The sequence below is a fragment of the Triturus cristatus genome, chromosome 7, assembly GCF_964204655.1.
Source record: "Triturus cristatus chromosome 7, aTriCri1.1, whole genome shotgun sequence".
Classification (NCBI taxonomy): Eukaryota; Metazoa; Chordata; class Amphibia; order Caudata; family Salamandridae; genus Triturus; species Triturus cristatus.
The window spans coordinates 725,944,119-725,970,689 of NC_140590.1; the positions used below are offsets into that span (position 1 = coordinate 725,944,119).

Below are 26,571 nucleotides of genomic sequence, written 5' to 3' on the forward strand. Positions count from 1 at the left end.
ATCCATCCTTGGTCCGTTTGGATCCCTCCTAATTCAGTCCATTTCTTTATTTCGTCTGGTGTAGCATGTGTCTGTATGTCAATTACGTCAAGAGTAGGATCTTTAACTGTCATACAATGTGTCGGCATCGGGACTATTGTCTTTGTCATGTCGGGGGTTTGAGTTTGAGCAGTCTGTTTAGCTGTTCTGTCGGCTAGATCATTGCCTTGGGAAATGATATCAGTAACCTTCGTATGAGCCTTACATTTCATAATTGATATTGCAGTGGGTAGATGTATTGCATCTAATAAGGCATGAATGAGGGGTCCGTGCTGAATGTGGGCACCGTGGGAAGTTAAATAACCTCTCTCTCGCCACAGCACGCCGAAGTCATGTACAACTCCGAATGCATAACGTGAGTCAGTGTATATGTTGACTTTTTTATTCGTGGCTTGAATACAGGCTTGTGTCAGAGCGATAAGCTCTGCGGCTTGAGCTGACAAAGTATTTATACGATTAGTTTCAATGACTTCAGTATCTGTTGTGACTGCGTAAGCAGCCACTAACTCTCCTGTACTTGTTCTCATACATGAACCATCTACATACAACGTCAGGTCTGGATCTGACAATGGGACATCGGTTAAGTCTTGTCTGGGTTTCGTCGTTATTGTAATAACTTCAATACAGTCATGAGCTAGTGGGTCTGTTCCGGTTACTGGCAACAGTGTGGCAGGATTCAATGTGTTACAGCGTCTGATTTCTATATGTGGCTGAAACAATGTAAGTTCGTACCCTGTAAGTCGCGCTATAGTCAAGTGTTGTGTTTGCGTTCTATTTACAAGAACCTCTACTGCGTGTGGTACTTGAACTGTCAATTGGTGTCCTAACACTATGGCATCGCTTTGTCTGATTGCTAAAGCTGTCGCTGCTACTGATTTTAGGCATGCAGGCAAAGCCTGGGCTACGGGATCTAATGTACTAGAAAAATAAGCACATGGTTTGTGTGCTCCTGCTTGTTCCTGTGTGAGTACTGACAAGGCAGTACCTTCGCGTTCTGTAACAAAAAGTGTAAACTGTTTTCTGTAACATGGCGTTGCTAAAACAGGTGCTTGACATAAAGCTTTCTTTAGGCTTTCAAAAGCTTGTGTATGTTCTTGAGTCCAAGGGAGAACAGTCGATGTGGCTGCCTCCTGTGTTGTTAACTGAATGAGTGGTTTTGCTAGAAATGCATACTGAGGGATCCACTGCCTGCAATATGACGTGAGGCCTATGAAAGCCCGCACCTCCTTTTGTGTCTTGGGTATTGGCATGTTAGCTATTAACTGAATGCGGTCGGGTGTAAGCTGCCTTCCCTCCTTGGACAGCGAGTGTCCAAGATAAATAACTCGCTGGACACAGAATTGCAGCTTAGAAGGGGACACCTTGTGCCCTTTTTCGGCTAGAAATTGTAAAACTGTCAGTGATGCTTTTTCACATTCCGGTTCGCTTCTCGCGGTGATCAGCAGATCATCGACGTATTGGAGCAGAGCAGTGTTAACTGGCATGTGGATACTATCTAGTTCTCGTTTCAGTGCTTGGCTATAGATGCTGGGGCTTTCTGTAAATCCTTGAGGTGCGCGTGAGAATTTAAAGCTACGTCCATTTAAACTAAATCCGAACAAATATTGGCTTTCCGGATCTATTGGGACGCTGAAAAAGGCATTCATGAGATCGATTACAGTAAAGAATGTTGCTTCGGAATCAATAGCTGTCAGTAATGACGAGATATCTGGGACCACAGGAAATTGTGGCACAATGCATTTGTTTAACTCGCGCAGATCAATAACCAATCGATATACTGGCGGGGCCGTTGGATCTGTTCGTTTAAGAATCGGAATTATCGGTGAATTACATACATTGGAGTCTGTTTCCACAACTACTCCTTGGGCAATGAGCTCGTCAATGATTTGTAGTAAAGCCACTACAGCATCTGGTGGTAACTTGTATTGTCGCATTCGTGGTAGCACCACTCCTGCCTTTAATGTGACTCGATATGGTGTAATATTCATGCATCCAACATCAGTAGGGCCTTGTGCCCATAGATGTACAGGTAAAGTCTGCAGTCGGGGATCCATGTCTCTAGACACATAGTGCCCTTTAAAATCACGTAAAAACAACCTTACTCCTTCCGGAGAACAACATATTATGGCTCCTAGAGCTTTCAGTGTTTTTATTCCTAACAAGTTTTCTGGACATGATTTAGTAAGCAATAAATCTGTAGTTCGGGTCAGAGGTCCTATCGTAAGTGGAAGAGGCTGTGACACTTCATTAACAATAGGTTTTCCTGAAAAACCAAGGGAAATATTCTGAGAGCCTGAGAGGGGTGCCCCTGGAACTTCACTACGTTTTATAGTTGTTCGACTTGCCCCTGTATCAAGTAAAAATTTTCTATCTTGGCCTAATAATTCACTATGTACATAAGGTCCTTCTTGATCTACTGGGATTTCAATAAGGGGTAAGTCAACTTCCCTCTCTAGGCTGGTTCATGCGTAACGCTGATACTCAGGATATTCATACTGTGCAGTCTGATACATTTGTCGTGTTGTGGTCTGTGTGGCAGCAGCAGGCAACGGTGGTGCAGCTGGCACAAACTGTATTGGCTGTTGTGCGGCTGGCATGGCCTGGGCATGCTGCATAGCTCCTTGTTCATTCTGATCTTGTCTTAGTGGCCGTGATCTTTCTTGTGTTTTACCTATAGAGATATTATGTTTTAGAACTGGACAATCGTGTACATAATGACCTGGCTTTTTACAATAATTGCATGTCCCTTTTACAGGTCCTGCTGAATCGGAATGTGTCATACCCTTTTTATGTCCTTCAGCTGGAACTGTCTGGGAAACTAGCATTTTCATTTTCGTGTCTTTCATGCGTCTGTGTTCATGTTCTTGTTCCTCTCTAATTCTATTGTGATGGTACTGTAACATTTACATTTGTAACATTTGTGATGGAGTGTTACCTTGCCAGGTACTCTCGAATTTTAATACTCTATTCTTTACTTGGGGCAGGGCATTTTCTACTAATTTTGTTACAAACAGATGCGGGTATGATTCGCTACTTGCTTTTAGGCCACTATTTATACCAAAACATTTTTCAAATCGGGCATAGTAATCACTAGTGTCTTCATCTTGCTTCTGCTTACAGGCTGAAATTGTACCCCAATCTTCCTTTTTCGTAGTTAATAAACGTGGCAGTACCTGTACTAGTAAACCTGGTAGTGCTTTAGTTTTATCCCCAAGTCCTGCTCCTGCAGTTCGGGCCTTTTCTTCCGCTTCTAACACTGACCATTCTATCTTTTGGTCTCCTACCTCCCACTCTTTTTCCTTGAGTTTCTCATAAATACCAGCAGGCATCAATACCTTTAATATTGTCATAATGTCGGGATAGGTATACTCTCCCATGAGTAACATGTCTTTAATTTCTCGGTGAAAACCCGCTGGATCTTTGTCATGACTGGGTACCACTTTCTTCATTTGTAACAATTCTATTTTCGATATGGGCGTATATACAAATACGCGCTTAAACTCGTTGTCCTCGCCTTTTATTGGGTGCACTTCTCGTAAGGGATTCTGTCTATCCATGTAATACGTGGTTCTTTCCTTGACGGGCAATGAGACATGCTCTGAGCATACAAAAAGAATATACTGCTTTCTTGATTCTAGAATTTCTTTAATTAATTTAGTACCTGAACCTCTCCACTTATTCATAAGCAATTCAGTCAATATGTCAGGTAAGGGACCAGGGTCCGAATGCTGACTCCGATATAGTATAATGAGTTGTTGAATCATATAAATCCCAGCTAACCTCTGTTCATCTGGGGTGAGATTCAAAAATGTGCGTGCTACTGTATCATCACTATATTTTCCGGGACTGTCCACCCAATGGACAGCTGCCCTGGCTAAATCTTGTTCATCCATAGAATCGAGAAAATGATAACCCCTTCGTTCTCGGAGTAGTTTGTCGGCGGTTTGGAACGAATGCTCGTTAGACCTTATATTAATTATAGGTATTTGGAAATTCCTGTTATTATCTGGACATATCGGACGTATCGAGTCAGTAAGACGTCTATTACTATTACAAGATCTTCCTCTACCTACATAGGCTATGGTGTCCGACTGTCCCGCGGGCAGTCCTGACCCTTCCTCCTCGCTTTGTTCGAACTCGTCTGCCTCTAATCTTTCTTCGTGTAGGCGTTCTATTTCTTTACGGATCTTTCGGCACATGGCTATTATACAATTTTTCTTATCATGTCTACCTTCTGATATATTCTGGCTCCATCTGGTAAGAATTTGCATTGCTTCCGGGTCTACCCCCGGTCGGTCTTGATTTCTGATCACACAATTTATGAGGAAACGTAACAGTTCCCCCTGTATCTCCACTTTCTGGTATTCCATAGCTCTGTTAATACATTCTGGATCTCGCCCTGTTTGGACAAAATGATATATTTTATCTAGATGCGCAGTCATTCCTGGTAACTTCCCTAAATACACTGCGGCTCGTCTGATACGCAATGATGCCAGGGTCATTTCGTCCTCTTTACCGGGCACAGGGTCATATCTACAATCTACAAGAAGTTCCTTAAGCGTACGGGCATTTATGAGTTTGGGTGTACGTGAATGTGCTGACTCTTGAAAAGTAAGTTTATTTATTCTGGGTGGCGTAGAAAAAATATTGGTAGCACCTCCTGTAGCCCCATCTGGGGTGTCGGGTGTGAAAGGATTCGTTGAACGTGACACAGCAACTATAGGTGTGGACACAGCTATAGAAGTAGCTGTAGGAACAGATGCAGAAACAGATGTGCTTGCCGGAACTTGTGACTCGATCTGTTGCTGTAAGGATACGGGTACTGGATCTTGGCGTTGGACCTCCCTGGTATGCGGTCTATGTGGGGCGGAATTAGCATACTCGAGAGCTGCGTCATCTAAATATGAGGAAAGAAAAACATCTTCTGCGGTTCTAGGATGCCCCTTAGGATGTACCTTTATTGGAAATAATGGGGGTGGCAAGTCTTTCGGTATCTCTGGAGTAGCCTTAGGTAATCCTTCGGCTAGAAGGGGATACATACCATTCATAAGGGCATTTCTTTGTCTATCTACTTGTTCTGATTTCACTCGGATACCTTCCTCAATTAATAGATTTTCTCGAACTTTATTTGAACTCTCTTTATTCTTTTCTTCCTGTCGGAGTGCTTTTTCTGTGCGTCTATGAGATTCTTTACGCCATAACTCAACGGCGTCTTTCTGTGACTGTCTGACTTTCCTTTTCCATAACTCTTCCTCGACTTTCATGATGCACTCTGCATCCCAGGTCCCCGCTGCGGGCCACCTCTGACTTTCTGGTAATTCCTTGGTGTAGTCTACCCATAAATCAAGAAATAATATAGCGTCTAAGCCATGTTTGTGATACATGAAGTGCCCTGGAGTGTCCCTAGGAGGAATAGGGACAGCTTCTTCGAGTACCCCTTTTCTAGTAGTGATCTGTCTTAATTTCGAAAAGAGCGGCATATTGACAACTGATCCGATACTTGATCTTGAACACACTTAATACAAAAGCACAATAATGAACAACCATTCATACCACAATATGCAGGACGTTTAACACATTAAACATCAAACATTAAACATTTTTTTTTTAACCTTTAAAATAACCAACAATGATGATCGTCTGCACAACTAATCACCAAGCTTAATTCTTGACAATAACTAGATACTTCGGAATACTTGATATACTGCTAAACAGTACATATACACTGCTAAAACAGTGCAGACCGGATTTGTGTACCCAAACCCGTCTTGACCGGCACAACCTATGTGCACGTCAGAAATGCCTCCCCAGTAATGGTACTCACCGGGTAGCTTCGGAAACGGAAGGCCTCGGCAACTGAACTTGGACCGGACTGGACTCGACTCGACTCGTCGGAAACTGGACTCGACTTCGAACTGGTGGGCCTCTGTATACCTCGGATCTTGCTCTCTCAGCTAGGCTCTGGTCGGGATACTTCGCACTTCTCACCGCCTCGTCTGGGTGTTGATCGCAGCCTCAGTCGCCCCCGCTTGACCGGAGGGAGATACAGGAAATCCTGCTGGTACGCGTTATTGTCCGTCCAGCTGTGGCAGGAGACCGGGCCTGCAACTCACCGCCGGCGCGTGAGATGAGAAAGTGTCCCTGTTCGGGCGCCATTCATGTGGTAAATAAAATTCCTTTACCGGGACTTAATTTGATACAGAAACATAATAAAATAGCTTAGTAAAATAAGAGGCAGAATCCGTGGTATTAGAGGTTCGGAATGGGCTTTATTCCAATGATCGATTATAATCGGTTGCTCCAAGTTCCATCACCACGGGGGTTCAGGAAGTGAAGTACATACTTTATTGACAAGAAGTGATTTTTATAGAACATACATTACAATGAAGCAAATGCAGTAGGCGTAACAATTGATAAGGAAAATGACGATTCATATGCGTAACCGAAAATGGGTGTAATAAGGAGTAAAAAGGAACATAATTGGTTATGATGTCACATATAGGTGGATCTATAAGATAATACTTGGCATAGATGCGCGCGCAGCAGCATGACGTGTAATTGACGTGCAACTAGGGGGTGAAGGGGACTTGACATTTAGCTCTACATGTGGAGACAAAAAGTCTGGGAGATAAAGTCAACCTAATCCCAAATCATATCTAACATCCTATGTTTAAAGAACTATGTTATCCACAAAAGAAGGACTCTCGGACAGAATCTATTCTATACTGACTGTGCGTGCGTGTACAAGCGTCTAAGTGTCTACACTGAATGCGAGGGGGTAGGAATATTCCATGGTAACAGGGCTATGAATTACTTGCATGAGGACAGAGAAGCCGAGCCTTTGCTCAGTAGCTGGAAGAATGTTTACTTAAACTGCTAGACAGGAACGCATCGGCTAAGGAGTGAAGCAGATAATTCGAAGGTGAAATACAGTTCTTGGCAGAGAATAGGCTGATGTCAGGCTTCGTGAGCCGCGCAGAGAATGAGACAAAGTTCATGGTCACAGATGCAGGCTCAGACTCGAGTTTTCAGAGGCAGAAGGCAAGAGGAGTTTGAAGACAGAATCAGGGCCTACTTGCCTGGACTGAAAAATGGCATAAGTGAACCATACAAAGCCGGTGGCTTTTCATACTTAGGAATGGAATATCCGGCCTATTCATGGCGGATCTGACAGAGGACATGTTGACGGTGGACGCACATGTATTTGCGTCTTCATAACTGGAACTGGAGGGAACATACATGTACTTGTGACATGCACATAGAACCGTTGGGGTCCAAGATAGGGGACATAACTGATCAGAAAAATCCATATTTCCACACAGGTATTAATTTGAGTGTCATTAGGAGTGTCTGGGACCAATTGTTTTCTTAGGAATTGTTTTCTTTACTAACCTTTGCAAAGGGCCATAAACTTCACAGCAACACAAGTCACATTTCTTTTAGTAATTTGGGATCCGTTTGAGCTACAAAATTGTTTTGGAGGAAATCGTTAGATTATGCAGCAGATGATGTATTATGTGGCAAATATGATACAGCCATAGTTAAGTGGAAAACATTTTTCCACTTAATTTTGCCCCAACATTGTAGTTGATCAATTTGTAAGTTCCCCAAACCCAAAAGTCGAGTTTGGGCACAATTTGCATTTTAAAAGCAGCCCTATAACACAGGGCTACTTTTAAACTAACCTCAGGCTTCAGCAGTGCACACATGCAAGCGCAGAAAGGGCTGCTGGCCTCTAAACTGCCATGCCTTATTATATTCTAGGGACTTAAAAGTAGTTCTAATCCCCCTGCCCTATTATGTACTAGGGCCTTATAGGAGAGGTCATGCCAATCATAGGGGTACCCTAACCCATAGTGCACCCTAGTGTATGTAGGTGTTTTCACTGTATTTTTAAGGGCCTCTTTCAGAATAGCACTGGCTGTTTAGGCAGAGGACAGGGTCAGTCAGTCAGGTACCACCAGTACCAGTCAGCAAAAAGTTGGGGAGTGCCCAGGGCGGCTTTGCAACACTAGAGAAACACAAACTCAGAATGTAAAACATAACACCATGGTTGGGGGGTTCTCTTCAATAATCAGAATTGATTTCTATCCTAATGAACCCATTTTCCAACATTAGGATAGGGAAAGACTGGGGAAAAATCATAACGTTCTAATCTATACATTGAAGTTTTTATGCAGCTCTTTGATGACGGTTAATAGCTCACTGTTCAATGTTAGGATTTTAACTTATAAACTTCAAATACCAAAAGAATATCTCAGACAAAAGCAGTAACTCACTGACCTTTTGAATTAAAACTTTCACTAGACAAGCCTTCGATCTCTCTCAAAAAAAGAACATTAATCACCAAAGTTATCTTCACATTTTTATTGTTGTCTGAAAATTGCTGGAGACCAGGAATGCAGCAGCAGGTACTTTTCAAACCATAATGCACTTGCAAACACGACGCCCTCACCCTAAGTCAGCGGCCTTTGTTTGCTTTGTGCATTAAGATGCAAGATTCATATATATGTTTTTTTTAAACATTTGGGGCCTCATGTAGGTAAATAAATTTTACCGCTTCTTAAATACCGAGCCGTACCGAATCGGTAAATTAGAATCGGTAAGTTATATGTAGGTAAAAATTCGGTAACAGTTACCGATTCGGTAACATTCGGTAAATACGAATCGGAATTCACCGAATCGGTAAATACCGAGGTGATAATTACCGATTCGGAAAATACCGAGGTGGTATCTACCGAATCGGAAAATACCGAATCGGTACGTACGGATTCGGTAAATAACATCACATGACTTGACGAAACAGCTAATCCTGTGCAACGACAGCCCACCCAACCAGGAACTGCCCACACCCAGGCAGGTGTACACAATTAGCCGAAGTGGCCACACCCAGGCAGGTGTACATAATTAGCCGACCCTGGAGAGGCTCGGAGTGCAGAGGAGAGGCAGGGAGCAGTTGCATGTGCGAGCGGGAAACGAACAGCATGTCCAGCCAGAGCACACAGAAAGACGGAGGGGAAAGGAGGAGGAAGCTCAAATTCAGCCCCAAGGAACTCCAGGTGCTGGTGGAGGAGGTGGTGAAGCAGCACCAGAAGCTGTTTGGGAGGCAATCCCTGCAAGTGCCTGAGGCCGAAAAGCGCAACATATGGCTGGCCATCCAGGCGCAGGTCAATGCTGTGGGAGTGACCCACAGGGAAATTGAGGTCCTCAAAAAGCGCTGGTATGACCTGAGGATTGTGACCAAGAGGAAGATGGGCGACATCCAGAAGGAGGCCAGCCAGACCGGAGGTGGAACCAACAGGGCACCTGCCCTCACCGAACTGGAGGAGCTGGTGGCGGCCACACTCGAGCAAGAGAGCGTCGTGGGTCTTGGGGACGCCGACAGCTCTGCCAGAGCCGCAACACACCAAGGTAAGACGAAAGCACAGCAATGTAGCCGCCCCTACCCCTATCCCACATCCCCCATTGTGAAACGAGAATCACACTGCAGTCCACACGTGTCAGTGCAGACAGGCAATGCATTCCGGGAGATGTAGTCAGGGCAACACTAACCATGACGTAAATGTCACAGGGCAACAAGGCATGTCACGCACTCGAGGCACAAGGAGACAGAGGACAGATTGGAATGTGAAATGATTTATTGTGACGCTTGCAATGCAGCCCTTCGGGGACACTGAGCCAATGTTGTTTTTCTGTCCACAGATGTGACATCATGCAGTACAGGGCATGCTGCAGGGGAGACGGCACACCGGCCACACAAATCACCGCTAGCCAGCACGAGTGCAGACCAGGGAGCAGGCCCACTTGCAGCCGCACCACCTACGCAGCCAGCCTCGCCGCACACAGAGCCAGCATCACCTCACCGAGAGCCAGCATCACCACCACCAGAGCCAGCAGCGCCACTCATGTTCGATTCACCGGCCACATCTCCGCTTGCAGGTGTGAGAATGAGGAGGCGTCCAGCAGCCAGGCTACGAGCCTTAGACACCTCGTCAGACGACAGCATGGGCCCAGAAGACCGCACCGGGCCCCAGGAAGGGAGCCATCCCACTGTGCCCCACACCTCACAGGCAGCACAGACGGGAGCAAGAGGGCGCCGCAGGTCGCGTGTCCAGAGTCCACCAGCACCCACTGACGGCCATGGTGTCTTCTTGGGGCTCGAGGGCCAAATGTTGAAGCAACAGCGCCTGCAATCAAAGGCAGTAATGTCAGTCCAGAGGCACATGCGGGTGATGAGGACAAGCTTAGTCAACATGGACACAAACATTGGCGGCATGGCTGCGGGCATTCGGGACATGTCCCAGTCAATCCAGCAGTTGTGCAGCAAATTAGATGCTGACATCGAAGCACGGCGCCGGGAACGCCAGAGAAGGGACACTACCAGCAGGGCACTCAACCGTCTGGCAACTGCGACTTCCCTACTTTGCCGGCGCTCTGTGACGATGCAGGAGGGCCTAACACAGTGCTGCAGCGACCTGTCACGGGGGATGGTGCAGGTGACAAGTGCACTAGGGGTGCTATTGACAAGTCAGGCGTCGACAACTGCTGCAGGGGATACTGCGGAGAGCATCGACACCAGCAGCAGCATCACACCCCCCGTCCCAGAAGCACGCAGGAGCAGCAGGCGGCTTGGGGTTGGCTCTAGTGAGGATGCACAGGCCGTGCAATCCACCACTGCAGCGCGTATGCGCAAACATTGATGTGGCCCTGCTTATCCACTTGCCATTGGGTGACGTAACCCTGGACATACTCATTGTATAGATGGCATATTGCCAGATTGGCCTGTTCATGTGTTCATGGCGTGGTGCCACATTAAACTACGTCATGACTTCTCACGACTCGCTGTGTCCCCTCACTTACTCAGAAATAGTTGCATGTGATCTCTGCCCGTCTCTCTCTCCCATCGATTGCAGTTGGCACTCTAGCTGTGCTGCCCTCTGGCTGGCCTGACTCATCCTCGTTGTCCTCAAAATATGTTAGTTCCACATCTGTACCTTTTTTCGTGGCAAGGTTGTGCAGCATTGCACAAGTGGCAATTATCTTGCAGCAGGTGATGGGTTTGTACTGGCGTGCGCCTCCGCTCTTGTGGAGGCAGCGGAACCTGCTCTTCAGCAGTCCAAACGTGCGCTCCACCACATTGCGTGTAGATTTGTGGGCCACGTTGTATCGTCTCTCACTCTGGGTTGCTGGGTGTAGGTAGGGAGTGAGGATGAATGAACGGCATGCATATGCACTGTCGCCTGGATGAGTAAAAGGGAACCATCAGTTACATGCCTCTATACACTCTGATTTGCAGGTTTCAAGGGGCGTCACTGTTACTTACCCAGCAGGTATCCCTCTCCGAATTCTCCGGCTCTCAGTCGTGTGTAGATCCCACTTTTCTGGAAGATGTAAGAGTCGTGGGTGCTCCCAGGAAACTTTGCAACAATATCTGTGATGATGTTCCCTGCATCACAGATCACCTGCACATTGATGGAGTGGGTGGACTTCCTGTTCCTGTAGATGTGCTCTGTGTCAGCTGGAGGACAGATTGGGATGTGTGTACCATCAATACAGCCGATGACATGGGGGAACTGTGCCATGTGATAAAAGTCTGTTTTTGTTTTCTGCAGTGCAGCCTGTGTGTTTGGGAAGCTTATGTAGTGGTGCATTCTCTGCATCATGGCATCCAGGAACTTCCTGAAGAAACGGGACAGGCAACTCTGGGATACACCACCCACCGCAGCTATCACCACCTGATAACTGCCGGATGCCAACAGATGTAGGCTGCAGAGCACCTGCACATGTGGGGGTATGGCGTGCGCCCTTCTTATTGGCTGGTCCAGGAGTGGGTGAAGGTCCCTGATTAAGTCCATGATGGTTTCGGGGTGTAGCCTGTACCTCTCATGTATCTCTGCATCAGTCAGCTGGAATAGTGTGATGCGCTGTCTGTAGATTTGTTCCTCCCGTCGCCACACCCTCAGTCCTGCTGCCTGTAGACGTAGGCGCCTTGCAATGACGTACATGGCGGCCATGTTGTCCACGCAGTTGCATTTTGGGATTGCTTATGTGCATTGTTGATGGTTACCACCTGCTTTCCATCCGTGTTAATTACCGACTCTTATTTACCGATTTTCCTGGATTTCTTAATTACCGACTGCTCCTACATGTCATTTTAAATTTTTACCACTTCATATTTACCACTTCATATTTACCGATTCGTTAATAATGTATTCGGTAAATATGAATCGGTATTTTAGAATTCGGTAACTATGAATCGGTATTTACCGCCTCATATTTACCGAAAAGTGGTTTTTGGACTCCTACATCTCACTTGTCTGAATACCGGTCGGTAACGGGATATTTGCCGAATTTCGGCCGTTACCGACCGGTATTTGGCTACCTACATGAGGCCCTTGGTCTCATTACTATATGAATGTAAATAACAATAAAGCATACATGCAAACTGTGACTACATGCCTGCTTTTCTCAATATTTCACTTCGAAAGTATGCAATTGTATTTGTTTAACGGGCGGTGATTTGTATAGGGTCACTGGAAAGTGCACAAGGTTGTCCCTGTCCCCCCCAGAATTTTAGTGTCTCCTACGCCCCTGTGGGGCACCTTCGTTTAGCTCGAAATACTTGAGAAACACCTTCATTGTTTATAATAACGGATGCAGTTGAGATGTCACGACATGCCCTTTTGTTGATTTTTATTACCTTGTTGTTAGTTTGCAGAAACAAGAAAAAGGGGGCCAGTAACTCCTGTCGGTTATAATGTATTTCAGTATTTCTATGGACCAAAGATGGGTGTGTAGCGCACGCTATTGTCACATTGATGCTGATGCGGTACTCGTGAAACTGTGAGGTGATATTCTTAAAACTGATTCCAATTGGTGTAAAACATATACTGTCTGCGGTGGTGTAGTTTAGAGCAGACTCGTTCTCTGAGCCCATGCACCATGGTGAGTTAGGGTGACAATCAATTCAGTTTTTATTTTTCTGTGATGATGTGCCCTGTATAGTCTCAGTTATCTGGAGTCTGAACTAACTCCAAACAAACCACAATATCTGAGAGGAAGGCGTCATTTATGTCATCACACTGGTGTCTGGTCCAACTGCACACAGGTCATAGCTGCCGCGCTTCCTCTGTTTGGGGAGCCGGGTATGGGAGGGGTGGGGGCGATATTTGGGGGGGGGGGGGAGCTACCGGTCTGCCGCTGCTTGTCAGTTCATTGACAGTTGCACATGTTCAGCCAGGTCATGGGAGCAGCGAAATCACCAAAACCTTCATTGAAGCCCGAAATAGTGATCCAGAGGCTGGACTCGATACCTAAGGAGAGATGGACGCCAGAGCTAAAGGGCAGGAAAGGTCAGAAGCACCACGATGTAAAGAAGGAGCGTATGTCAATATAGAACGGTATTATATAGCGATAATCTTATACACTCAGGCTCACCCTTCAAATATAGGTCCACAGGCCGCTGCTGAAGAGGAACCGCACTGAGCTTCAAAGACGTCTTTGCATGAGAACCAGTGAACAGGGTCAGGTCCTGGAGTTTTTGGGGCCGGGGCCTAAAGAGGAAAGTTTGATGCGCCATTAATTTGAAATTACTTGACATCACATGAAGTGACCTTACAATGACATCCCAGGAAATTACATCATTTGAACTTTTGGAAAGAAACCCTACAGCAAATTTACAAGTAGACACTTTCCTAAGCATCAGTGAAGTTAATGTACTTAAAATACTAACTTTTTTTTTATACAGCTCTTCATTGCACACTTCTGCTGATTCTACACATTGTAAATAACTGATGCGACTATTACCCAATTTATAGGGCTCAAATGACAAATCTTGGAAGACCGAGCTGGCTTGCAGCATTCAAACTCAACCTCAAGAACACCACAGTTTGGTTGCAGAAAGCCTTCAAGACACTGAGCCCTTCGTAGGCATGTATCTGGTACAACCTGACATTTGATTGGCTCTTTGCAGGTCTCACTGCACATTTTCAGGGATTTGAAGCGAAAACGAAACCAGTAGGCCAGTCAGCATTGCCTTCTCTATCTCAGTGTCTCGCCACAATATTTTTTCACATCCTTCTTCTAATTCTCTTAAATGCCTTCTTTCTAACCCCTCTACTTATGTCATGCCCCTTCAGAAATGACCAATTACTTGTAATCCTGGTACGGCATCGTAGATATCTTTTTTAAAGTAATAAAATGTTTGTGGACCCCAAAACACCTCACCCTAATGTATTGGTCTGTATACCATACACAGGGGGTGCTGCTGTACTTAAGTCCATATGCTGAGCAGGACCCTTCAGAAGCATATCCAAGACAAGGTTTTTCTGAAATGTAGACTGCCAGACTCCAGAAAAGACTATTTCAAGACCACATTGCAGCATCAGATGTTGACAATCAGTCTACCATTGATGAAAAAGTGCAGTCTGACCACTGAATTGTTCAACAAAGGGGAGGTATGAGGATTTCACTTGCTATTTCTGGAGCAGAACCTTCCTAAGGTGCTTGAAGGGTCTAGAAGGCATCGACTTTGTCTTCAATGGCTTTCGCTAGTATTGGTACTGCTGGCCTTGCTGATGATTATGTTGCTCCTGATAAGGCCAGCGAAGGGGATTGAACTCTCTGTTAGCAATACCACCTCTCTATAGACTTGCAGTTTTATTTGAGGAACCTCCTCTTCTTCTCAAGGCCTACAGCCCTGAGGATCCCAGCTTTGTTCTTCATTTGAATCGTTCCCCTTCTGAATTCTGGCTAAATAAGGCTGCACCAGAAAAGGGAGGTTCATTATTTTTTGCTGGGCATCTAGTTTGGGACATGGGTGGCCGTTCCCTTTTCGTTCCCTAGAGCACTTTTGAGAGAATTCTGTTTATACTACTACCTAAATATTGGCTCTGCGCAAGGTGTAACCTAGCCACGCTTCTGAAAATATTATCATCTAGTTTAAGACTTGTCACCCTCAGCCAAGATGGCATGTGAAGGGAGACTCCATGGCAGTATCCTGATGCAAGCTCAGCTCCACCACAGCAGCACTGATTACCTGATTTGCCACCATTGACCTCTGTGGTACAGTCTTCTCAAGGTTCTGTTGTATGCGCCTAGGAAGGTCATCATCCATAAACGACGCCATCCTGTCCCATATCGCTACTTTTTTCCTTTGGCATCAATGTGCTTACTCTGCATTTCAGGTGGCACCTTGGTCTCTGGGGATGAGGCAAGTCATCTTCTCACTTTACAATGATTGAATCTTTTCTTAAGAACTCTAGATCTTACTGGGAAGTTTGAATTTTGTAAGAAGGGTGGGGTAGCTGCAGTCACCACTGCTGGGGTGAAGAACTTGTCTTCTATAGTTTTCGGCAGCCTGGTACTCGAGACAGGATTGGTTTCAGAGATGCTCCACCCTGTAAAGTCTACACTATAATGGACACTGCAGGTTGGGGACCTTCCACTAGTATGTGTAATTTAGTTGCTTCCCTAACAATCATGCTGTGGAGGGTGGCAACATCATCCACTGGAGACACTGTGAAGAACAGATGGAGTACAAGACAAATTATATCTCCTCCCACTCCCCTACTACACATGCCCCCCGGCCGACCTGTCGCTGACACTTCGACTACCCTGGAGCAGACTCATTTTCCTGTCAAGCCGTGTGTATAAGGGTGTGACTCACATTTAGCTGCCCCTTCCCCATTCTTGTTAGTTTTTCCTTCACAAGTATTCCCATTTCAGGGGTCTATTGGTCGGTAAGCCTCTGGGAGAGTAGAGAGTGACGATTGGGTAACAGAAGAGGGCCATAAGGTGAAAAACAGAAGGGAAAGATGAAGAAAGAAGGGGAGCAAGAAAGGACAGAAGGAGACAGCAGTATGAGTGGGACTGAAAAAAAGGATTGAGTGACATTGCTAGAGCGGGTTATGCAAAATTGTGTATACCCACCCCATTTTGCATGTTGTTTTATTAATTAGATCAATTAATTAATTATAATCGTACTAATGGTTTGGAGTGATTTGGAAATAACTAATCAACCTTATTAATGGGTATTAGCGAGGGAATAACATTTAATTAGTCATTTCTATGTATTAATTACGTTTTTGTGTTTCTTTGCTTAAGTTGACTATTCTGGCCTATCGAATGATGGCTGCTTTTGGCGCCAAACCCGACTGCTAACGCTGAACCAGGCTTGGGTGAAGTGCGCCTGCGCTAAAGATGAGCAACAATGGCCCTGTCCCGACCCCAGATGAACATGTACCTTTCAAGGACAGTCTGGGACGTCGTCCAAGTATTCCGAACAAAGACTGTTGTGTGAACCGGAACTGACAATGGTCATAACCCAAAAGACACTTTCGTGAGAAACCAAAAGGATGATCCCTGATTGTCCAATCAGCGAACTCGGATGCCCAAACTTTGATACTTTTTAACATTGATTTTACTATAAATTATAGTAGAATAGAGAGGTAATTAGTTTGAAGGTCGCTCCTTCGATTTCCTGATGGTATGCTGACGGAGAGGACGGTGACACTGCAGGACAGCTGTTAGCCTGAATCTTTGACGGACAGAATTAATGCCCAAACTCCTGATGAACTGCATCTGCTAAAATTTATGGGCATAGATTTGCGAGACTGCAAAATTTGACATAGAGGACGACTTTAGCCAGAATAGGTAAATATGATTGGCAAATTGATCAAATTAATGATTTAATCTGCAATATTAATATAAAATTGGATTTGAACCTCTACAGAAATGAGTTGGGTTGTTTAGTCATTGAAATGTGTTAATGAAAAGGTTAATTAGAGTATTATAAATTCACTTAAATCTACAACTAACAGATCCGTCCCGGTTATGAGGGTAATATCAAAATGTGGAATCTAGGGCCTAATGAGTATAAGAAGGGTTTGTAGGTTTGCTGCTCATTAGGGTAAAGTGGTATCTTCCTCCCTCATTATCCAGCGCTTGGAGGGATAATCGCCTCTCACACGGACTGATGGTGAGTGTATGTTGGTGTTATGGGCCCCACCAGCGAATGTATGGATAGTGTGCGTGTGTGAGATCTTTTAGTCCGTGGCAGTAGGGAGTTATTTTGCACTCCGCGCTGGATCAGTTTTTCTGGTAGCAGTATGATGGTTAGTTATTGTTTGGTTTAGTGATTATTGTTTGTACATTGCTTATTGATTTTGGTTATTGATTGGTATTGATTTATGTACTAACACTCTATGTTGAGTTACGTTGAGTTTAATGTTGTTTGCACGGCTTCTGGGATGTAGGAAGTCGGAAGTTTGTAACGGTTCCGTAGTAGAGCAGAGGTAAGCGCTGCTCTCGGGAAAGACGGAATTGTTGTTGCCCTGTAGGTACACAGGGGAATTGTGTGACAATTAAAGTTGCACAGCGCATTGTCTGGGTTCGATTCGGTGACATCGTCGTGTGTTGCCATTAGAGACATTTTCTGTGTAAGAGAAGTGTGTATGATAGCGAAGGTTACCTGTGAAGTTCTGGTCTTAGGTACCAGGGATCCAACTGGCATTCCGATAACGCTTATCACTGGAAAGGTAATAGGTACTCTCTGAGCTTGTTAGAAGGACAAAGGAGAGATAAGCACTGCTTTGTTAACGTATGTCATAATTCTGTAGTAGGACAGACTGTTCGCTGTTCTCGGGAAAGACAGGATTCTGCGTGAATGTACTACAATTTTCTTGTATGAGCAAGTGTGAATGCAAAGGCATTTAGGTTGATTGCGAAACTCTGGGTTTATTTCTCAGGAGCATTGGGTCTCCAACTATGTGTCTTAAATACTAGAGAAACAATTAGCTAATGCTTGTTAGAAGGGTAAAGTAGAGGGATGTGCTACTTTATCAACGGAAGTAATGATTCCGTAGTAGGGTAGAGGTAAGCGCTGCTCTCGGGAAAGACGGAATTCTCGTGAGAAAGGTCTTTTGCTGTTCTTTGGTTAGCGAGGCGGACAATGGAGATGTTTCTATGTTGTTACTAACAGAAGTGTAGAAATTGAAACAAAAAACGTACTGAGCGGATTTGTAAAGGAGGGGAAGACAGAAGCAGGAGCAGGAGCTGCTGCAGCGACTGCTGACGTCAGAACGACCGCGCTGGGATTGGACAGTCGGTCAGAACTGTGAAACGCCCCGGATTGGTGCGTTAGTGTACGCCGCGCTAGGATTGGAGAAGAAACAGGGTGACGTAGACGCTCCTTATTGGTGCGTTAGTGTGAGTCGCGCTAGAATACGAGGACTGTGATAGTGACGTGGACGCTTTGAATTGGTGCGTTAGTGTGAAATCGTGCTGTGATTGGATAGATTAGCGGTACAGTTGTAAAGAGGGACTGGCGTTGCGCGAAAGACAAGAAAATGTATTACGACCCACTAGAGAAGGAGAAGAAAACCTGGTTAGGGAGAATTAAGAAGTGGTTTAAGAAAGACAAACCAGTTAAGACTAGGGAAGGACAGTTACTTCCTCCACCGAAAACCCCTGCATCTTTTATGATTGCGAAATATGGGTATCATACTTGTATTTGGTTAGATAACTGGGTGAGATACACCAAGGACGACGGAGTATTGGCTTTTCCAGAACATGGTTCATTTATTTTGGCGGTTTTAAGAAATATATGGGAAAAGATGATGAATTTGGAACCAAGACCTAGACCGACACAGTTTGAGGCTTTGACAGAAAGGGAATACGAAATGCATGAACGAGAAAGACAAAGAAGTGGTAGAGGATATAGGTACTGGTTTGGAAGACCATACGGACACGAAACGCATAGTGATTGAAAAGATGGCGAGATGCGAGCATGACTGAGGGTGTGTTCCCTGTAAGAACTGTAGGAGAGAATGAAGGTCGAAAATGTGCAGAAAAAAAGCATAATTTAGAATCGAGAGGGTATGGAGCGAATGAGTCTGAGGATGATGTTCTTGATGATATGTTTTATAAAAATCCACCACCGTATCGATCAGAACCAGAAATGTTAACTCCAAGTGCCCCAATGAGAGAAACAATGCGAATTATAAAATCGGAACCAGAATCCCTAAGTTTGAGAAAAAACAGTGGTACCAGAGAGGTAGAAAAGAGATCAGAAGGAAGAACTGATGGAGAACATTCTGTAGAATTAGCAAAAACATCCCTGGAATTAACTGAGAAAATAAGAGAATTGACCAAGAATCTAGAAGCTGTAACTGTTCCAGTAACGATAGGTCCTGTAATGCCTATTTTTGAAAAACAGAAGGACAGTGAGCATTGTTTGACAGTCCCTTACAGAAATAGTAACCCTGTAGAACAACCAAGTGAGTCAGAAAGAGAATCCATGGAGACAGACTATGAGTGTAATGGAACCAAATTTTACAAATAATCCATTTGTAGATCAGAATTGTGCAGAGAGACATATGACAATGATAGAGACAGTGTCAGAAACACAAAATGATTTTGGACACGGAAGTGTAGAAAAACCAGTAGGACCATCAACAGACGAGCTAAGTGAATTGTTGAGAAGCTTGCAGAGGAAAGACAAAGAATCCCAATCAATTGATGTGGCCAAGTTACGAATGGTATTGGAAGAATTAATCGTAGGGACGATCCCGACAGAAAAATTGAAAACCTATCAGGATGAAGAATTATTATTTCTGTGCAAAAGTGTGACCTGGAGAGCGAAAAACTTGCATGAAAGGTTAGAAGAAGTAGCAAATGAAATGGGTATTGATATTGAAAAGGTAAAAGCCTTACAGAAACCTTATTGAGTAGAATTCGCTGAAAAAGACATTGAGAACATGAACACCACAGGACGAATAGGTCAAATTAAGGACATAATCATTTTGCTGAGAAAATGGGGAGACGTGGATAAATGGAGAAGCAGGTGGTATAGAAAACGCGATGATGCCTCAGATAAGACATTTTCAGCCTTTCCTGTAAGAGAAAAGGAGAAGGTAGTGACAGAGTGCCCTATGAGAGAGATTCCAGGAGGAGGATATATACATGTCCCATGGACGAGGCAGGATATTTTGTCATTTACGAATGACTTCCCTCGACTACGCGAAAAGCCCATCGAGTGGTACAGACAGGTAGACAGATTTGTAAAATTGTCTAAAGTACTATGGATTGATTTGAATAGTCTGTTTGACATAATAGTACCAGCAGATCTATGGTCAGAGTGTAAGCTGATGATAAATTGGCCAACCAAGGAATATCCAAGGGATCCTAAAACAGGAGCACCAGACCCCGAGGTAAAGAAGAAGTATGAGCAGGTTATGGTATTTTTGAAAAATAAAGTGCCCCCTAAAGAAACAGACTGGGTAAAAATTGATCGAACACACCAGGAAAGTAAAGTGTCAGTACATGCATACTATGAGAGGCTAATACAAGCTTTTAAGCAGTTTAGCGGAGACGAGAATCTGAGTGAAAAGGATTTGAGCCATTTGTATACAGATTTGTATATGGTTTACAACCAGAAATTGGTGATATGATTAAACAGCATACGGTAGATTGGCAAAACAAGAAAATAGATGAAGTATTGAGACATGCTAAATACTTCAGTGATGAAATTGAAGCAAAACAGCGAAAGTTAAAGGAGAAGGCAATGTGGGCACAGGTGAAGGTAGCGGAGAGACAGGAAGCACAATTGGTGGAACAAGCAGGGACCAAGCCAAAATTTAATAATGGGAAGTACAAAGGGAACATTGAAGAAGCTAAGAAGAAATTTCCGAGTCATAATTGCGGCAGGATAGGGCATTGGAAATCCGAGTGTAAATTTCCCCCAGTACTAACAATGAAAATTCATCATTGAACCCACAGGTGCAGTCCTGTGAATTTGTTAGGTAGAGATCTGTTGTGCAAAATGAATTGCACTATATTTTGTACTCCGGGTGGAATAGCTTTTGAAACTCCAGATGATGATGTATTGTATAAGATGACCCTAGCTAACAGATAAAGGGAAGTTACTGAAACATATGCTGTATTCAACCCTGATGAATTACCAAAAGAACTGAGAAGCTGAGTGACGTATCCAAATGTTCCACAGTACAGATTGACACCTGAAATAATTGAAGGTGTAACTCCTATAATAGAGAAAATTATCAGACAAGGAATCTTGAGAGAAATAATGAGTAGTCCATGTAATTCACCGATAATGGGACTAAAAAAGCCTAATGGGAAGTTCAGGATAGTGCAAGATTTGAGAAAGGTGAATAAAATTGTGGTATCATGTTGTCCCAATGTACCAAATCCATCAGAGATTTTATATCAGATTCCCCATGATGCAGAATGGTACACAGTAATTGATCTGTGTCATGCTTTCTTTTCCATCCCATTGCACCATGACAGTCAGCAAATTTTTGCATTTCGTTTTGGTGAGCATATTTTGGCATGGTGCCGAATCCCACAGGGGTATACAGAGAGCCCCTCAATATTCAATCAGTTGTTAAAGAGATCTTTGGAGAGTCTAGAAATGCCTGAAAGCTTTGTACTGGTACTATATATTGACGACCTTTTGGTGGCGTCAAAAACACGTGAAGCCTGTGAGGCAGATACAATAGCCTTGCTGAATCATTTAGCAGATGGAGGACTTAAAGTGTCACCCGCAAAACTACAGTTTTGCAAGAAGGAAGTACAGTATTTGGACATAACATTGAGAAAGGACTAAGGAAAATAACCATAGACAGAATCAGAATAATAAAAGGAATGAGAGCTCCCATGACTCAAAGAGAAGTGAGAATGTTTTTGGGAATGGTTGGGTACTGTCGTCAGTGGATAGGTATCTTTTCCTTGATCGCAAAGCCTTTGGTGCGATTAACGAGAAGTGATGTAAAAGATCCCCTTGAATTAAACAAAGAAGAATTGGCAGCATTTAGACAATTGAGAGATGGTTTGTGTAAAGCACCTGCATTAGGCATGCCTGACTATGAAAAAGAATTTGAGTTGTATTGCAGTGAGACAAATGGATGTGCACTTTCTGTGTTGACCCAGAAACATGGGAAAATGAGAAGACCAATTGCATATTTTTCATCAATGCTAGATCCAGTAGCTGTAGGTTTACCTGAATGTTTGAAAGCAGTGGCTGCAACATGTCGAAGTTTGGAGCAGAGTGAAGGAATTGTGATGGGATATCCTTTGAAAGTGTTTGTACCTCATGATGTAGCAATTCTGTTGACAAGGAGTCGTACTCAGTATATGACACACAGTCGGCTGACTAAGTATGAATAGGTCATATTGGGTGCAACTAATGTGAGTCTTGCGAGATGTGTGAATGTGAATCCCGCAACATTGTTGCCTGATGCTGAGATTGTGGAGGTAAGAGACGAAGTTGATCATGATTATCTGGACGTACTTGATTTTTGTACCAAACCACGACCAGATATAAAAGATGTACCTTTGCCAGAAAGTGATTTTGTGATGTTCGTTGATGGGTCATGTTTGAGAACGGATGAAGGAGTGCTAAGTGCAGTGTATGCAGTATGTACAGTCGCAGCAGTAATTGAAGCATCATATTTGAAAGGAGTGAAATCAGCCCAGATAGCTGAACTTGTAGCTTTGACTAGAGCATGCAAGATTGGGAAGAGTGTGAAAGTGACTGTGATAACTGACAGCCAGTATGGCTTTGGGGTTGTCCACGACTTTGGCCAACTATGGCTACAAAGAGGTTTCCTGACCTCGAGTGGAACTCCCATTAAGAATGCAGAAGTGGTTGGAAAGTTGCTTGAGGCGATACAGCTGCCTAAACAATTGGCTGTTGTAAAATGTGCTGCACATAGTCAAGGTGTTGATTATATTGCCACTGGGAACAGCTATGCCAATGACATGGCACAGTATTGTGCACGGAATCAGAATTCGGTCAATCGGGCTAAGGAAAGGGAAATGTCTTCTTGCTCATTGATGTTCACTAACATTGTGGGAACTTGGGAAGAGGTAAAACAATTGCAGGATGAGGCAGGAGATGAGGAAATGAGACAGTGGGTAAAAGCAGGATGTGCCCCAAGGGAAAAGGATCATGTGTGGGTCTATCGAGATGGAAGACCAGTTATGCCTGATAGCATGATGTCTACCATGGCACGGATGTATAATGGCCAAGGACATATTGGGAGAGATGCCATGATCAGGTCATTTAAGCAGACCTGGTACAATGCAAAATTGAGACTTGTGGCAGAAAGTCTTTGTCAAAGATGCTTAATATGTCAGCAGTACAATCCTGGAAGGAAGAGAGTAGTGAGTCTGGGAACAATAGGTCGAAAAGGAGGGCCTTTCACCAGAATGCAAGTAGATTTCATTGAGATGCCTCCCTGTAACAGACTGAGGTATGTTTTGGTATTGGTCTGCCTCTTCTCCAGGTGGGTGAAAGCATTCCCAACAAGAAGAAATGATGGGTTGACAGTAGCCAAGCTACTGTTGAGAGAATTCATCCCCAGGTTCGGGTTCCCAGTGACGATTGAGTCAGACCGTGGAGGACATTTTCATAATGAGATTGTAGGATTAATTTGTGAAGCATTGAATGTACAACAAAAACTACATTGTGCCTACCGACCAGAGGCTTCTGGTGTGGTTGAACAGATGAATGGTACTATTAAAAATAGAATAGGGAAAATGTGTTTGGCTACAGGTATGAAATGGCCTGATGTCTTGCCTCTAGTACTCATGACAATAAGGGCCATTCCAGACAGAACTACAGGATTGAGTCCTCATGAAATAATCATGGGACGTGCAATGAGACATGTGTTTATACCAGTCAACAAGCTGATGACAATTTCTGATGACATGGTGTTGGAATACTGTAGAGGCCTGGCTGACGCAGTTCATTCTGTGTTTCATCAGGTTGGACCAGATGCCACCACACTTGAAAAGAAGCAAGCCCATGATCTGAGCCCAGGTGATTGGGTAAGGATAAAAGTCCACAGAAGAAGAAATTGTCTGGTTCCAAGGTGGGGAAAACAACGACAAGTCATTTTGACCACGACCACAGCTGTGAAGTGTGCTGGACTGAAAAACTGGATCCATGCCAGTCATACATTGAGAATTCCAAATCCGGTGGACAGCACAGGAAAAGAATACTTTGATGAATCAGAATCAAGCACTGAATCAGATGACGAAGGGTCAAAGACACAAGGAAACTCTGAAAGGGGGGAAACAGAACAAAGATCAGCTTTAGTCCCCAGAAGTATCGCTCTGAGAAGAAGATTGCAGATTTCCGAATCGAGGGATTCTGGAAACGAGCAAGAAGCGCAGGGTTCCAAGAAGGAACACAGGAAGAAAAGAGGAAAAAGTACTGAAGACGCAACAAAAGAAATTTGTGAAAAGGAAGTACCAGATGAGAGACTGAGAGAAATTCCACCTGAAATAACAAATCTAAGTGAACAAGGGACAGGTACAGAGAGAGAGGGACAGATTTCTGCGGAAGACCCCCGAGGAGGTGTAGGGAACTGCAACATCGAGTTAGGTGAAGGGACAAGTAGCCAGCAGGAAGATTGCGTGCTGGAGACCCGAGGAGGGACAGAAGTAGGGAAAACAAAACAAGTAGTGGAAGAAGAAGTCGCTGAAAAGACAAAGCAAGTTGAAACAGAGTCTGAAGAGAGTGAAAATAAAATACCTGAAGGTCGAGTTCTAAGAAAGAGAGCTCGGAGGAATGAAAAGAATGACAAAGGAAGTAAAGTAAAAAGAGTTGCAAGAGATGATGTTTGGCCCAATAAAATAAGGAAACTGAGATATCGATTGACAAGAGTGAATTCACCAAGAGCTGAACAGGTGAATGAAGTAACAAGTCAAGAAAAATCAAAAGAAGACAAATTAACTGAAGACAAAGAGAGTAGAAGAACAAGGAAACCTAACCAGAAGTATAAGTCACCAGAATGGACGTACGTGGCTCTGCCTGAACAGGGAGAAGAGGCCGATAGTCAAGGAAATCCAGAGGAGACTGTACTGAAAGTGGTTGAGGATGAAATAGAATCGGAAATCCTGAGAGTTCTCTTGTCCGACATTGGAGAAGAAGAAACGGAAGTTCAGGAAAATCCATATTTGGAAGACGAGAGGAGAGTGAGTAACGATGAGATGCCAAACTGAATAAGTTAAGAAAACTATTGATGAAGAAAACAAGATATTGAATTAAAAATAGTGACTGGTAGAACCAAATAGGTGTTAAAACCTTAGGTTAGAAAAACTAGTTGTGAAGTAAAAGAGGCTAAGTCAAAAGAAACGGTCCATTTTAACAAGATGGCTAACATAGAAAGTAGAAAAGGTAGATGTACATTCATGAAAAGATGGTGTAAAATGTGTTGTTGTTGTACAGGATTATTAATGCTTTTATGGAGCATCCTTGCTCTTGTCATTTCTTTTAAGGCTACTATAGATACATTAGAAGGACATAGTGAGAACAAAACTAATATTGGGAAAATTTCAAAGGTAGTTCCAACTAGAATAGATAAAAATTATTTGCATAAAGACAGGTCAATAACAGATTTTTCTAATAATGTGTTTTCAAAATTATTGTATGAATATGTAAAGACAATGGACGTACGTGACTGCTACGTATGTATGCAGTTACCTGCATCTGTTTCTGAGGGAGTGACACATCATCACCTTCCGGCAACGTATGGTATAACATGTAGTGTAATAGCTAGTTTATTTTATGAGACAGGGAAATTAGAATATTATTTTTCAGATGTAGATAACATTTTTGCGCAAGTGCCTTCTTATAATAAATTGAACAAAGTAAAACCTGCTAAGGTATTAGGTGAATTCTTTTTAGAAACTAAGGAACTAACATTAGAGTATATTTTCAGAAACAATTTAACATGCAGTTTGAAGAAAGAGGAAAAGACATTCTTAGACATGGTTGAGGAAAGGAGATTGAAAATGCAAAGAAAAGCAGCAGAAGGGAAAGTGGAGAAAACAATCTGGGATATAGAGAAAGAAAAACATTTAAAAGGAGAAGCTGGTCCAACTATTGCTTTAGATTGGCCTCAGAAAGGGAAATTTTGCATTCGAAGGAATCAAACTGCGAATGATAATTATTTTCTAGGTAATAGTGAGTGCCATGATACATATTGAATCATGGGTGGATGGGGATTCAAAGGTGGAAGAGATCCAGTCTTTCCTGGATTATATTTTATTTGTGGGAACAGGGCATATTATCGTTTGCCAGATCATTGGTATGGCACGTTACGTAGGCCTGGTCTTTCCAAAAATCTTTCATATGGATAGAAGAGAAGATGGTGTACATAGCTTAAGTAATCATTTAGCCAGAACCAAGAGAGAATCATGGGCAGCTATTGTAGGCAACATTTTTCAGGCATTGATACCAGCAGTGGGAATAACTCTGAATGCAAACAAAATTAGAAAATTGTCAACAGTAGTGGATCGCTTGTCAACAAGCACCGCTGGAGGATTTGTATTGGCTAACACTGAAATGGTTGCCATGCGTGTTATGGTAATGCAAAATCGACTTGCCCTTGATATTTTATTGGCAAAACAGGGTGGAGTCTGTGGAATGCTGAAAGTTCAACATTGTTGTACTTACATTCCTGACGAAAGCTAAGATCTGAAAACTTATATTAAGAATATTAC

General features: G+C 43.6%; 1 protein-coding gene across 1 annotated transcript in view; it reads right to left on the reverse strand.

Moving 5' to 3' along the window:
• Positions 1 to 26,571, reverse strand: part of GAA (alpha glucosidase) — a 467,310-nt gene that overhangs the window by 279,676 nt on the left and 161,063 nt on the right. The gene's annotated exons all lie outside the window — the stretch shown is intronic.